The 13,926-nt window shown below is 53.0% G+C and overlaps 1 protein-coding gene and 1 long non-coding RNA gene across 2 annotated transcripts in view; both read left to right on the top strand.

The window, feature by feature from the left end:
* Positions 1–13,926, top strand: part of LOC135284809 (ubiquitin carboxyl-terminal hydrolase 42-like) — a 162,950-nt gene that overhangs the window by 80,635 nt on the left and 68,389 nt on the right. The gene's annotated exons all lie outside the window — the stretch shown is intronic.
* Positions 9,290–10,895, top strand: LOC135284822 (uncharacterized). The gene is made up of 3 exons (XR_010349947.1): positions 9,290–9,540; positions 9,679–9,826; positions 10,184–10,895. It is a non-coding gene; the product is annotated as an uncharacterized LOC135284822 (long non-coding RNA).

Below are 13,926 nucleotides of genomic sequence, written 5' to 3' on the forward strand. Positions count from 1 at the left end.
ATCCTCATGGAGCTGCCAACAACATCTCCCCTCTGCAGCCCTGGCCTCTCCTCCAGCTCACAGAGGTGCCGCATCCTTGCAGGCACAGCCACGGCAGCACTGGCTCAGGAGCCCCTGTTTGCATTGCACAGAGCAGGCAGGAGCACCCCCATGCTGCTGCTGTGGGGACATGAACCTGAGGGAGCACAAATGCCATCAGCCCCTGGGGCCAGGAAGAGCTGGGGGACACCAGGGAAACCACTCAGCTTTGTCCTGGCCTCTGCAGTCAGCCAGAAAGTTTGTTCCCATCAGCTGGGAGTTTCCTGTGCCACTGCAGACGCTGTTGCTCAGAGCCAGGGCTGCCTGACAGCCACCCCTGAACTGCCCTGAGCATTTCCTTGGCTTCACCTTTGCTTTTTTTCCCCCTTTTTTTTTTGTACAAATTTCTTCCTGTTGCCCAGCCCTGTTCCCTCCCCTGCAAAAAGCCCATCCCTGTTTGCCCTTTCCTCTTTGGCCCCACTCCCCATTGCAGTTCCTGACTTGGCACCATGGGAACGTCCCTTGGGGAGCAGGATCATCCTCCAAGTGCTGCAGGAATTGTCTGCAGGCTCCTGCAGTGCCTGCTGCTGCTCCCTTGCCAGAGGCAGCCCAGGCCAGGGGGGCACATCTGGGCTGCTGTGTCTGCCTGTGGGGCTCCCTGTTCTGGGCAATGAGGAGGAGCTGCAGAGGCTCTGCAGGACTGACAGGATGGGCTTTGGGGCTGGGAGGAGAAGCTGAGGGACCTGGACTGCTGGAGCTTCTGAAGAGAAGGCCCAGGGCTCATCCTGCAACTGCTGCAAGGGTGGTTTCAGAGAATCCCAGAATCAGCAAGGTTGGAAAAGACCTTGGAGATCATCAAGTCCAACCTGTGCCCTGACACCACCTTGTCTCCCCTGGGCCTCCTCTTCTCCAGGATAAACAACCCCAGCTCCCTCAGCCTCTCTTCACAGGATTTTTGCTCCAGACCCTTCACCAGCCTTGTTGCCCTTCTCTGGACACACTCCAGCCCCTCCACGTTCTTGCTAAATTTGGGGTCCCAGAACTGGACACAGCACCCAAAGTGCTGCCCAACCAGTGCCCAGCACAGGGGAAGAATTGCTGTCCTGGTCCTGCTGGTGACACCATTGCTGGTCCATAGGAGTGCCAAGGGTTGGATGAGGGAAATGGTCGGGAGGGGGCAGGAGACACAGTCTGATTGACTCTCAGCCATGAAGGGTCTTGATTTTCATAGCTATTCAGTCTGCATTAGAAGGTGCTGGGGGTCAATATCAACTGGACATTGCTGATATCGATCTATAAACAGGAAAAAAAATTAAACAGAACAAACTGTTCTCTCTGCATTGTTTTCAAGACAGTATATACACTTTGAATACACTTCAGATATCTGTCTAATTAATTACAGAAAACTTGAAAACTTCTGTTATTCCAAATGGCTTTTCTTCTTTGGGCATGTTGAACAAAGGTTTATGAGCTTTTCTCACTGAATTCCTGAACTGAAGAGCTCAAGAAAGAAGAGGCCTTGGGAGTAGGAAAATTCATCATCAACCTCCAAGTGGCTGAGGATCCATCCCCATCAGAGCAGCAATGAACAGCAATGGGCACAGCTTTGTGGCTGCCCAAGCTTTGGGATGGGCCCTGGGCCTGGAGCAGGAGCAGCTCTCGAGGGCCCCAAGGCCGGGGCTTTTGTGCTGCCGTGGGCACATGGGATGGCAGCAGGGGCTGCAGAGCTCTCAGCACCTGAGCCAGAGGGGAGCAGGGCAGCCAGGGAGCCTCCTTTGGCCTTGGCCCAGCACCTTTCCCCATGGCTGGGGCAGAGTCCTGTGTGAGCTGCAGCTGCTGCTGTGGCCTTGGCAGGGGCTGAGGCCGTGGGGCCAGTGGCCAGAGCAGCCTGGCCTGAGCAGAGCTGTGGGGCCAGAGCTGGCTGGGCTGGGCTGGGGAGAGGCCCTTGGTGCTGCCCAGAGCTGAGGGCAGCTGGCAGAGCTTGCAGGGAGCTGGGCTGGGCTCAGAGAGCCTGCCACAGAAACCATCAGTGTCCATCTCAGCCTGGCTGAGCGTGCAGGGGCAGGACTCAGGCCAGGCCTTGTGGGGCAGGGCCAGCGCCTGTGCAAGGCATTGAAAACAGGCAAGTGCCCCAGAGAGGAGGCTGCTCTGTGCCCTTGGGGGCACGGGCAGAGCAGGGAGGGGGCCCCGGACATTTGTCACCACCAGCCTCTGTCCCCAGCCTTTGGCAGCCCTGGCTGCTGAGCCCAGCTTTGCCCTGGGCTGAGTTTGGCTGTGGCCCAGCTCCATCCTCCTGCGGGGCTCAGGGCCTGTTCCCGGCCATGGCCAGCCCTGGCCGGCCTCTCTGCTGGCCCAGAGGCCGGCAGAGCCCGGGGCAGGGCTGTCTGTGCAGGCCCACAGGTGGCAGGGGCTCTGCAGGAGCTGGCAGAGGCTGCCCAGCAGGGAGGCCATGGGGCACAGAGCCCCAAGGCTGCTGTGGGCACCACGGCACAGGGGCCGTTCCCAGCCGCAATGCTCCTGGCCTGGGCTGGGCCTGCACAGGGGCTGGGCCACCATGGCTGGGCCAGCACAGGGCCACCAAGGGGCCACGCAGCCGCTGCCGAGGCTGACAGCAAGGCCAGGTACACACAAGCAATTGCTGAGCATGGCCTGCGCTGGCCAGGGCTGACTGTGCCACAGGCAGAGCTCAGCTGCCCTTGGGGGCTGCAGGAACAGTCAGGAGCCCAAAGAGCCTCCATGGCTGTGCTGGAGACCAAGGCTGGAGAAAGGAAATGCAGGGCTGCTGCGGCATGGGGAGAGCATGGAATTCCAGCACACACCTCAGCTCTCTGATGATCCCAGCACCATGCTGGGCCCTGTTTCAGACTGGAGCAGAGCAGATGTTAATGGGACAGGAGCCCTGCAGGGCTCTCAGGGACCTGCAGCTTGCAAGGTGCTCTGCTCTCCCTCAGGTGCTCTCGGAGAGATCCAATCCCAGCTGGGCACCTCAGGGTACAAGTGGCACTGCCTGTTTATGGGCACACAGCTGATGTCTGCCTGGAAAGGGGCACAGGTTTTAACACTTGTTACTTTCATAATAAACAAGTGAATCTTTATTATCTGGGTCACTTGAGTGCTTTGAAGAAATGGCAAAGTATTCCCACCAGGAGCAGGAATTTCCTGGATCTACTGGATTCTTCAACTGATGGCAGGAGAAGAAATTCTGATCTTCCCTTCTACATGAGCCACCAATATTCACTCTAATATTTCATGACCCTGTCCTTCAGGTGTTTGCAGCTCTCCTGTTAAAATGGCCGTGTCTAAGGACATCTCTTCATTAGGGCAGCTGGATCTATGCCCTTCCCCTTGCTCCCAGATTATTTCCTGCAGCTGTTCTCAGATCATTCCAATGTGCATCCCAGGCTTCATGCTTCGAGCTTCAGGGACTTGCCCAATTTCTCTGAAGTTTAAATACCTCTCTAGTCAGCATCTTAGCTGTAGTTTTATCTTTTCTATCACCTCTTCTTAAGTCTCTGTCTAAAATCCTTCCTGTATGGCAATCCCTTGTGGATGGTGGACATGTCAGATGTTGCTGGGATATCACAAGGTAGTTAGGGAAGGGGTTTGATATTTCTTAAATTTTATCATGTTCACATTTTTTATATTGGCCATGAAGAGAAACCCTTCTGTGCCTCTGAGTCTCACCAATTCCTGGTCCCTCAAAGGGCACAAACCTGATGAGTTGTGGTTCCCACTCCAGTGGCTGCACTTGGACCTCCCTCCATAGCCAAAGCAGAGCTCCCTTGTCCCAGAAAGTGCCTGACAATGCAGGGATGAAGGAAACAGGACAGGGATGAAGGAAACAGGACAGGCTGCAGGAATCAGGGCCAGGGCAGAGCCAGGGAGAAGAATGACTTTTGCATTTGATGGAGCTGTGCCTTCTCTTGGCTTTGTTGGCTGACAATAAATGAACATCCCTCTGTGTCTCAGGCAGATCCTTCTCCAAGGAAAGCAGGTGGGAGTTGGAGCCAAGCAGCTGAAAGCTGCAGGTGCAGCCTGGGCTGGAGGGAGCTCAGATTTGCACAAGGCTGCTCTGAGTGCCAGGGCTTGGATGGGGGAAATGGTGGGGAGGGAGTAGGGACAGAGTCTGATTGATTTTCAGCCATGAAGGGTGTTTGCTATATCTATTCATATCTATTCAAACTGCATGAGGAGGTACTTGGATTCAGTGCCAATTGGAGATTGCACATATCAATTTATGATCAGGTGCAGCGGCGACAGCTAGCCTCTAAGACTCTGACTCCCCGGCACGCTCCGGCCACGCCGCCGGCAGCACTGAGGGGGGAAGGGCACTCTCCCCCTGGGAGACTTCCTAGGGAGAGTGCTTAAGGCTGAATGCCTTCAGAAGGGCGAGAACCCCCAGAGCCGTTGGAAGAGGAGCTGGGCTGCGACCCACAGGAGAAAGACCGGACCGCGCCGACAGGGAAAACGAGAGGGTTTATTGAAAGTGCGTCGGGCGCGGACAAAAATGCATGCCCGGCAGGGCCTTATAAACAGAATACAATGACCAATCTAAATTTTTGAGAGGAGGGAATAACGCGTAACAAACATCTCGGATCTCCAGTGGGAATAAACTGAGGGTTGAACCCTGACCTCTGGTCCAGTCATTCCATGTCCAAGACAGAAGGTTCTGGATGGAAGGGCATGGACACTGAATAACAGACAGGCAGCCAGGGAGGGATTAGGAGAGATAACTTGTAACTGACAGGACAATCAAGAAGAGGGAGAGAGAGAGAGCCCGGGCAAAACCATAAACAGGAATGGGGGGTACAGGAATAAACCAACTTAAAACTAATGCACCCCTACATCTCCCCCTTCTTTGTTTAAAAAGAAAAAGGAGGAGTGGGGTAACTTAAAAACCATCCTCTCAGGATTCATCTGACCAAGGGTTGTCTTTTAACTGCTCGTCTTCTTCGGAACCTTCTTCTTCTTGACTTTCGTCCATAACCTGTTCTTCGACTACCACTTGATTCACTTCCACAGCAGACATCGACTTAACTATAAGCCCTCTAAGAATTCTCCAAACGACAGAAATTGCAATTGAAATGACCAGTAAAATGAAAAGGACTAAAACAACAGTTTTCAAAATAGAGACTACCCAGCCCGAGAGACCCCATCCCGTAAAGATGTCCCCTAACTAGTCTGATGTTTTCTCTTTAATGTCGCTGATCATTCCCTTCATTCGGTCAATAGATCTTCTGGCATCCCTGGCTTTGGATGATAAATTGAGGCAGCAGAGCCCTTCGAACTCTTCACACCGGTGATCATGGAGCAGCAATAGAAAATCTATTGCTGCCCGGTTTTGGAGAGTCGCCTGCCTTGTTATTTCTTCGTCTGCTAGGAGGTTACTTAGAGCGGCTGAGGTAAAATTGGCTTGTTTGGCTACCCAACACTCTAGGTGAGCTAATTCACCTAGAGACTTCGCAATAGACACCCACAGGAGAAACACTGTCCATGCGACACCTTCTGGCTTTGACCAATGAACAGTTTTGGAGTCGCACTGTTCATTTAAATCTTTAAGATCTCTTGCTACGCGGACCGAATTGTGTGCGACAATTTTCTCCTTCCAATCTTTAATTTGGGAATTGTTGGGAGCAAACAGCGTCAGCCGTCCAAATGTACACGGGCCTCCTAGAAGGCGAGAGGGGATGCCTGCCCATGCTCGGTCTCCGCAAATGAAAAATACACCATTGGGAAGGGATCTGGGTTTATCTTCAAAGGAGAGGGCGGTGGTAATATGGGAGGTAACAGAACACCAATTTCCTGCCGCGTAGTTTTGATTTGGTTCTATGATTGGTGTAAAAGATTTTTCATCGCGGTCGTGGAAAGGGAGAAATTCAACACACAAATTTGCTGATGCGGAGCCGAGCAATTTAAATTCGGTGGGGTCAGATTTAGATATGTTCAATTTGGACATTAGCCTCCTCCAGATTAAATTGGGATTGGGACTAGAGGGACGGAAAACTTTATTTTGGGAAAGGGGTTTAAGGAAGGAATAAAGGGGCTCGGGAAACTCCTTTGGAGGAAGCGGGATCCCCACAAGGCAGGTCGACAAGGGGTCTGCTGCCGAGGTGGCGGTGAGGCACAAATGATCTCTGCCGAGGGCGCCAGCGAGCATCTTCCAAACGTTTTGCTTAGGTTGAGGGACAATCCATGGGCTCGCAATGGCAAAAAGGTTCCAGAGAATGATCAGCTCGATGTGGGTTATGGGGATGGGCATTCTCGGGCTTTCTGAAAAGAACAAGACAAAAAGTCATAAAGGTAAAACATCAGGAATGGTTCTGCTCCGGGAGGTCTAAACCTCCTTCAAAAGGCCTCTTTTTTCTCCTCCAACAGGCTTCTTCAACCTGTGCCACTTTCTTAGTTGGAACTTGACTGGAGGCGGTGTATGGCCTGACCCATTTTGAAGGGACCCATTTTGGACCCGAGGGAGTGGAAACGCAGGCGTAACCTCTCCCCCAGGTGACAAGGTCAAAAGGTCCCTCCGTCCTCCAGGTCTCGGGGTCTTTTACGAGAACTGGAGGCTTCTCTTTCGGCTGCAGTTGCTGGTGCTGCCCGAAGTGCCGAACAATGGGTGGATTTAGGTTCTCAAAAGAGCAGTTTAAGAAATTGATTGTAAAAAGGGCCCTGGCAAGGCGGACCTGGGGGGACTCCATCTTCATTGCCTCACGTTGTTGTTGAAGGACTCTTTTGAGGCTCTGATGGGTCTGCTCCACTACAGCTTGACCCGTTGGGGAATAGGGGATGCCAGTCTTATGCTCTATTCCTCATTGCTGCAGGAAGTTGCGCAGTTCCCTGGACTTATATGCTGGGCCGTTGTCAGTTTTTAATATTTTTGGAATGCCCAGCGTGGAGAAGGCTAGAAGTAGGTGTTTCTTAGTGTCATTTGCCTTCTCCCCTGCGTGGGTGGAGGCAAAAACCGCGCCGGAAAAGGTATCTACTGATACATGAACGAATTTCAGTTTACCAAACTCAGGGACGTGTGTAACATCGGATTGCCACACCTCGCAACTCGCCAATCCTCGGGGGTTAGCCCCTGTGTTGACAGACGGGAGCTGGAAGGACTGACAGTGGGGGCATGTGGCCACAATGGCCTTGGCCTGGTCACGGCTAAGTTGGAACTGCCTGACCAGACCCGGGGCATTCTGATGGTAGAGCTGGTGGCTGATCTTAGCCTGGCGGAACACGTCTGGGAGCGGGGCCATTTGCACAGGGGCAGCGAGGGCATCCGCTCTCCTGTTCCCCTCGGCAATGAACCCTGGCAGGTTAGTGTGGGACCGCACATGCATCACATAAAATGGTTGCTCTCGGTGAGAGACTAAATTTACTAATTTGGTGAGCAACTGATAGAGGGCTATGTTGGACACCTCCTGCAGAATCGCTTGTTCTGAACGGGCAACCACGCCCGCTACATAAGCGGAATCGGTGACTAGATTGAATGGTCCAGGGAACTTCTCGAAAGCCCTGACGACAGCATCTAACTCAGCTACTTGAGGTGATCCTTCTACCTCTTTAATGTCAGCTTCCCACTGCTGAGTCTGCGGATCCCTCCAAGTCAAGACTGACTTGTGGGAGGCGCCGGATGCGTCAGTGAAAACGGTCGGAGCCTTCAGAGGAGTCCTACTTTGAACCTGCTGAAGAGATAATTTAAACTGGACTTCCGAATTAAAAATTTTGTGAGCCGGCCGATGAATAGAAATCTGACCGGTGTAGCTGTCCAGAGCGAACTGCAGGGCCTCATTCTCTTGGAGAAGGTGTTCCAACATAGCTTTTGTAAAGTGGGCCGAATCTAATTTGAGTGGTATGTGAATACATGTGAAGTCCACACCTGCCAGCTCCCTGATCCGAAGGCGAGCCTTACGGATCAGTTCCGCCACCAGCTCTTGTGGCCTCGTCATTCTTTTGGACCTTTGGTGACTAAGGAACACCCACTCTATAATCAAGAGAGGGTCCCTAGCTCCTTGGTCTTTTTTGGTGTTCTTGATGTCCTCCCACTGGAAGATCATCCCGTGGAGGTGTGGCAATTTCCCGAGGATAATGAATTTGAAGGGCAGGCCCGGCTGGTAACGATGGGCCTGCCTCTCCGAGATGGACTTTTGGATCTTTTCCAACGCAGCTTGCGCCTCTTGGGTGAGCGACCTAGGAGAATTAAGCTCCTCTCCCCCTTTCAATAAATTGAAAAGGGGGGCCAGGTCTTTGGTGGGAATGCCTAGCCAAGGTCTCACCCAATTTAGAGACCCACACAGCTGTTGGGCATCAGAAAGTGTTCGAATGGAATTCCGAATTTTAATTTTTTGTGGTGTGATAGTTGTTTTGCTAATTGTAAGACCTAGATACTTCCAGGGTGGCATTCTTTGAATTTTGTCCTGCTGCAACTTGAACCCTGCAGCAACCAATGCACTGATTGTTAGGTCAAGACTGTGGGCAAGTTCGTCATCAGTTGGAGCACAGACGAGGATGTCATCCATGTAATGGAAAATTGTAGCGTTGGTTGCCTTTGCCCTGACTGATGAGAGCAAGGAAGAGACATACCACTGGCAGATGACTGGGTTATTCTTCACGCCCTGGGGTAAAACTGTCCAGTGGTAGCGCCTCCTAGGGGCTTCTCGGTTGATGGTAGGAACCGAGAAAGCAAAACGCGGAGCATCGTCGGGGTGTAGGGGAATTTGGAAAAAGCAGTCTTTTATGTCAATTACAGCTAAATTCCAATTTTGGGGAAGCATTGTCGGGGAGGGCATCCCAGGTTGGAGGGGACCCATGTCTTCGATGACGTTGTTAATTTGTCGAAAGTCGTGAAGGAGCCGCCACTTCTCTTTATTAGGTTTTTTTATGACAAACACTGGGGAGTTCCACGGAGACGTGGTCTCTACCAGGTGGCCTCGCTGCAGCTGCTCTTCAACGAGTTCCTCGAGCGCCTTTAATTTCTGTTTTGAAAGCGGCCTGTTCTACTGTTCTACCCAGACCGGTGTGTCAGTCAGCCAATTCAGTTTCTGGGTAGGGCGCTCCTCAGTGACCGCTGCCCCAAAAACCTGGGGAGCCGCTGGTAGGTCAATTCGGGCTCCCCATTGGGCGAGCAGGTCCCTTCCCCACAGGGGCTCTGTGTAATCTAAAACGAATGGACGTACAGACGCTAATTGTCCATCCGGCCCCATAATTTGCACAATGCTCTTAGATTATTTCGCTAATTGGATCCCTCCTACACCTCGGATCCGTTCTGCTGCGTCTTGCAACTCCCAATGCGACGGCCAATCCCGTGAGGGAATGACTGTGACATCTGCTCCAGTGTCCAGAAGCCCGTGAACGAGCTTCTGGTCTCCACCTTTCTGTAGGCTGCAGGTGATTCTTGGTTTTTCTCTGCCTAGGGCCTGAGCCCAAGCCACCGATGGGAGGTGTGAGGATGTGGATGTTTTGGGTGGCTCGGAGTCCCAGGGCCCCTCAGGGATAGGAATGGCTTGCGCCACAACTTGACCCCGAGGCAGAAAGGTGGGAGGGCTGGCACAATACATGGCTACTGCAAATGTTCCCGGGTCTGATGATATGAGACCCGGGATGATGTGAATGTCTTGTGGTGTTGATTTGGAATCTCCAACTGTGACGAACCTACCCTTGGTCCGATGCCAGGTACCTGGGCACTCCGGACTGACGGAGACGAGCTGGATATTTGAGTCAATAAGATGGAGTGGCTCCGTCAACTGCAACCGAAAGGGGATCGTCCTGGAGGTGGTTGTTAGGACTGGTCGAGGCACCTCCTGAAAAAGACCAGAAATAGGTTCGTGAGAAGTTGAGTTTGGTAAAGTTTTAGAGTCTGTGGCAACAGGCAGGTCCTGTTGGAGGTCTCCCTTCCCTCCCTTTTCCCCGCGTGATGGAATGGTAGCACCTGCCCTATTTTTATTGTGGCGCGGGGAGGAGGCGCGCTTGCAATTTAGTTTTTTGGTTGGTGTTGTGGGGTCCCCTGAGGCCGCTGTTTCTTTTTAAATTCGTAAAACTCCCGCCTCAGGGGACAGTCCGGCATCCAATGCCCGGATTGGTTGCACAGGTGGCACGGTGCATCCGTCCGGGGTTGCAGCTTTGGCGTGGTGGGCTGTCGGGACGGGGCAGCAGCAGCAGCTGCGGTGACTTCCTCCAGGTCTGTCGCAGCTACCCTCCGAGCCGGAGCCCTGGGTTGCTTGTCGAGCTCCTCTGCGATGATGGTGACTTTGCGGTCGCAGACGTCTAGCATCTGATCCAGCGTGGGAGGAGGATCTAGCGGCAGACTGAGGATGGCGGCCTTGCAGGATGGATTTGCATTCGTCGCTGCCATCTCAGTGAGGATTCCCCTCTTAGTTGACTCATCATGGACCTGCGTCTCGACCGCCCTGCGGAGGCGCTCAACAAAGCTTAAAAAGGACTCATTAGGTTCTTGCACGATCTTTACAAATGGTATCAAGGGGGTAGCAGGAGACCGCAAGGTAAGGAAAGCTCGCTCGGCTGCTTTGGCTCCCTCCCTTAAAGCCTCCACTGGGACATACCACGCTTGAGTTTGCCCATCCTCCCATGCCCCCTGTCCCACACAAGTGGTCGGTTGATAACACACCCCCCTGCAGATCTGAGGCTGTCGCTTGGTTCTCCCACAGCGAGGGTAAGATGTTACTAATTTCTCTTCTCCAATGTTTCTCCCAAACAAGGAATTCTGTGGGGTTTAAAAGGCAGGAGAACAGCCGCCTTGCCTTAAATCTGCAGGGGTGACCACTGTTTCAGAGAGTGTAGCTCTCAGAATCCCCCGGAAATATTCACTCTCCCGGGAGAAATCCTTTTGGGCTTTGCACAGCTCTTTTATCGAATGATGTGGGAATGGTGTCCAATGGGGCTGGGTTCTCCCCCCCCCCACCCCGGGATGGTAAGTGACCGGGGCCGCCGAGAGGACTGGCGGCTCCGGGTTCCGTCCCTCAGCCCCCCCCCCCCCCGCTCCGGACGGAGCGTGGGAATCGGAGCTGAGAGGGGAAGGGGGAGGGGGAGAGCTAAGGATGGGGGCGGAGACGGATGACGACTTTATCCCCGCCTGGGAGACGTGGCATGGGGGAGGCGCTGACGCCGGAGTGGGCGTGCCGCGGGGTGTAGAATTGGGAGGAGGGAGGGGAGGGGCGGAAGGAGGAGCAGTGGGAGGGGAAACCGGATAAAGGAAAGGGTCGTGGCGAGAAAGAAGTGGGTTTTGGGAAGAAGAAGGAATGCCGGTGGGAAGCGCCACGCGGTGTCCGCCATTTCGGGCTCCTTGTGAGCTATCCTGGAAGAGTGGGGTAGACGGCGGGGAAGGAGGAGGAGGGGGGGGGGAGTATTAAAACGAACTGAACTTTTACAACTGGGAGTGGTCTTAACTGGGTGAGAAGGGGGACGGGGAAAGTCCCGGGAAGTTTGGCCAGAACTTCTCGGGCCGGGGGACTGGGATTCCCGAAAGGGGCCGGAGCGATGACTTGGTCTCCGCGCGGTGCCGTCGCGGGCTGCCGCTTTCGGGTTTCCGCGCTTGGGGGTAGCGGGGGAAGGAACAGAACAGAGGGAACAAGGTGAACTGGGAACAAAACGCAAGTCAAACGGCTGTTTGTTCAGTTTCTTCTGGGACTTTAGAACTTTCCTAATTTGGGAAGCCCAGAAGGCAGTTTGCGAAAGCGAAGAGTTCCCTGCTCTAGTCAATTCTCCTAATTTAGTACACACTTGTCCCCAAAAACGCCAATCGTGAATTTGTTCGGGGGAAACCTCTGGGAACTGAGCAGAAAGCCAAATGACTAGTTTTTGAACCTCTTTCTTTTCTATTTTTTCAAAACCCCCCTGAGAAAGGATAACAGAAACAAAGTTAAAGTGCCTTTTTTGAGCTTTGGTAAAATGAGCACCCATAATGAGATGGTAAAAAGCTCAAACCACCAACCCTGGAAAACGCGAGAGAAAGGACCTTTAGAGTAGCCCCCCCACCGCCGGACTAAGCCGGCAAGACGCTGGCCAGCTAGGGAAAACGAGAAACCCGGGCGAAACCGGGGAGCCGGACGAAACCGGCGGGCCGGACGAAACCGGCACAAGTTAAAGAGGTGGGGGGGGGGGGAAAAGAAAGGAAGAGAAAAGAACTCACGTTCCAGGAAAGGCGACTCCTGCGGAAGGATCGACTCCGGGGTGCGGGGAGCTACCGATCCCGGTCCCCGGGGGAGCGGTACCCATGAAAATGGGTCCGCTATCCCACAGGGTAGGTTAACGTCCCATGAGAAACTTTCCGGTAATCCAACGGATCGAGCCCGCTGGCTCCGGGATTTCTCTGCCGTAGGGTCCGCGGTGGTCTCGGACTGTCCCGCGGTGGGCGCCACCCTGCAGCGGCGACAGCTAGCCTCTAAGACTCTGACTCCCCGGCACGCTCCGGCCGCGCCGCCGGCAGCACTGAGGGGGGAAGGGCACTCTCCCCCTGGGAGACTTCCTAGGGAGAGTGCTTAAGGCTGAATGCCTTCAGAAGGGCGAGAACCCCCAGAGCCGTTGGAAGAGGAGCTGGGCTGCGACCCACAGGAGAAAGACCGGACCGCGCCGACAGGGAAAACGAGAGGGTTTATTGAAAGTGCGTCGGGCGCGGACAAAAATGCATGCCCGGCAGGGCCTTATAAACAGAATACAATGACCAATCTAAATTTTTGAGAGGAGGGAATAACGCGTAACAAACATCTCGGATCTCCAGTGGGAATAAACTGAGGGTTGAACCCTGACCTCTGGTCCAATCATTCCATGTCCAAGACAGAAGGTTCTGGATGGAAGGGCATGGACACTGAATAACAGACAGGCAGCCAGGGAGGGATTAGGAGAGATAACTCGTAACTGACGGGACAATCAAGAAGAGGGAGAGAGAGAGAGCCCGGGCAAAACCATAAACAGGAATGGGGGGTACAGGAATAAACCAACTTAAAACTAATGCACCCCTACAATCAGGAAAAAAAAATAGGACCTAAAAAATGTAAATATTCTTTGTAATATTGTAAATATTCTCTCTTTGTAAATATTCATTCAATTATACATTCACTTTGAATACACTTATGAAATGTGTTGAATTAACCACACAAGATTTGAAAGCTAAAATCAAATTATTCCCAAAGGCTTGGCTTGTTAAGGTGTTCTGAATGTTAATGAGCCCTGGGACACAGAATTCCTGCACTGAAGAGCTGCAGGCTGAACAAGCCTCTGGAGCAGTGAAATCCAGCAGCAGCCTCCAAGTTGCTGAGGATGTCAGCAGCCCCCACTGAGACCATCCCTGCCCAGAGAGCGTGGGGGAATGGGCAGACAAGGAGAGCATCCCTGGGGCTGGGCCAGCAGAACTCAGAGGCACCAGCGGCTCCAGCTGGGCAATGGAGTGTGGAATGTGGCTGGGAAAGCCCTGCCTGGGCTGTGCCAAGCAGGACAGACAAGCCCTGACTCCCATCCCCCAAACAACTGTCTCAAGGAGACATTTAAAAGGAATTACAATTGTTTGTGTCCTCTGAGTTGGAGGCACTGGAGAAATACCAGTACAAGAGATTTTGAGGAGCTCAAAGCAGCTTTTATTGGCAACTCTAGAAAATCAGAGAAACTATGGCAAAAGGTTTAATATGACATTCAATCGACAAAAAAACATTTCTGAAGCATTAACTTGGCCATTCCACTTGACAAACTCTAAGCCTGATAAACTTTAAATTCATCAAAATTCGCCAGAGGAGAAAAATAGAAGTCGACATAGAAAGAGAGAAAAATAAGATTTAAGAAGCACACACAGAGATACCAACTCCTGGATTCCAGCAGCGTTCAGACAGAAATTCCAAGAGGCTGCAGGGTCAAGATGTGTGCTTGCCTTGTGGTCAGCCTTCAATACCCCTTGGTCTTGCTGGGCCCTTCCCC

This window comes from Passer domesticus, chromosome 21 (assembly GCF_036417665.1).
Source record: "Passer domesticus isolate bPasDom1 chromosome 21, bPasDom1.hap1, whole genome shotgun sequence".
NCBI classification, from domain to species: Eukaryota; Metazoa; Chordata; class Aves; order Passeriformes; family Passeridae; genus Passer; species Passer domesticus.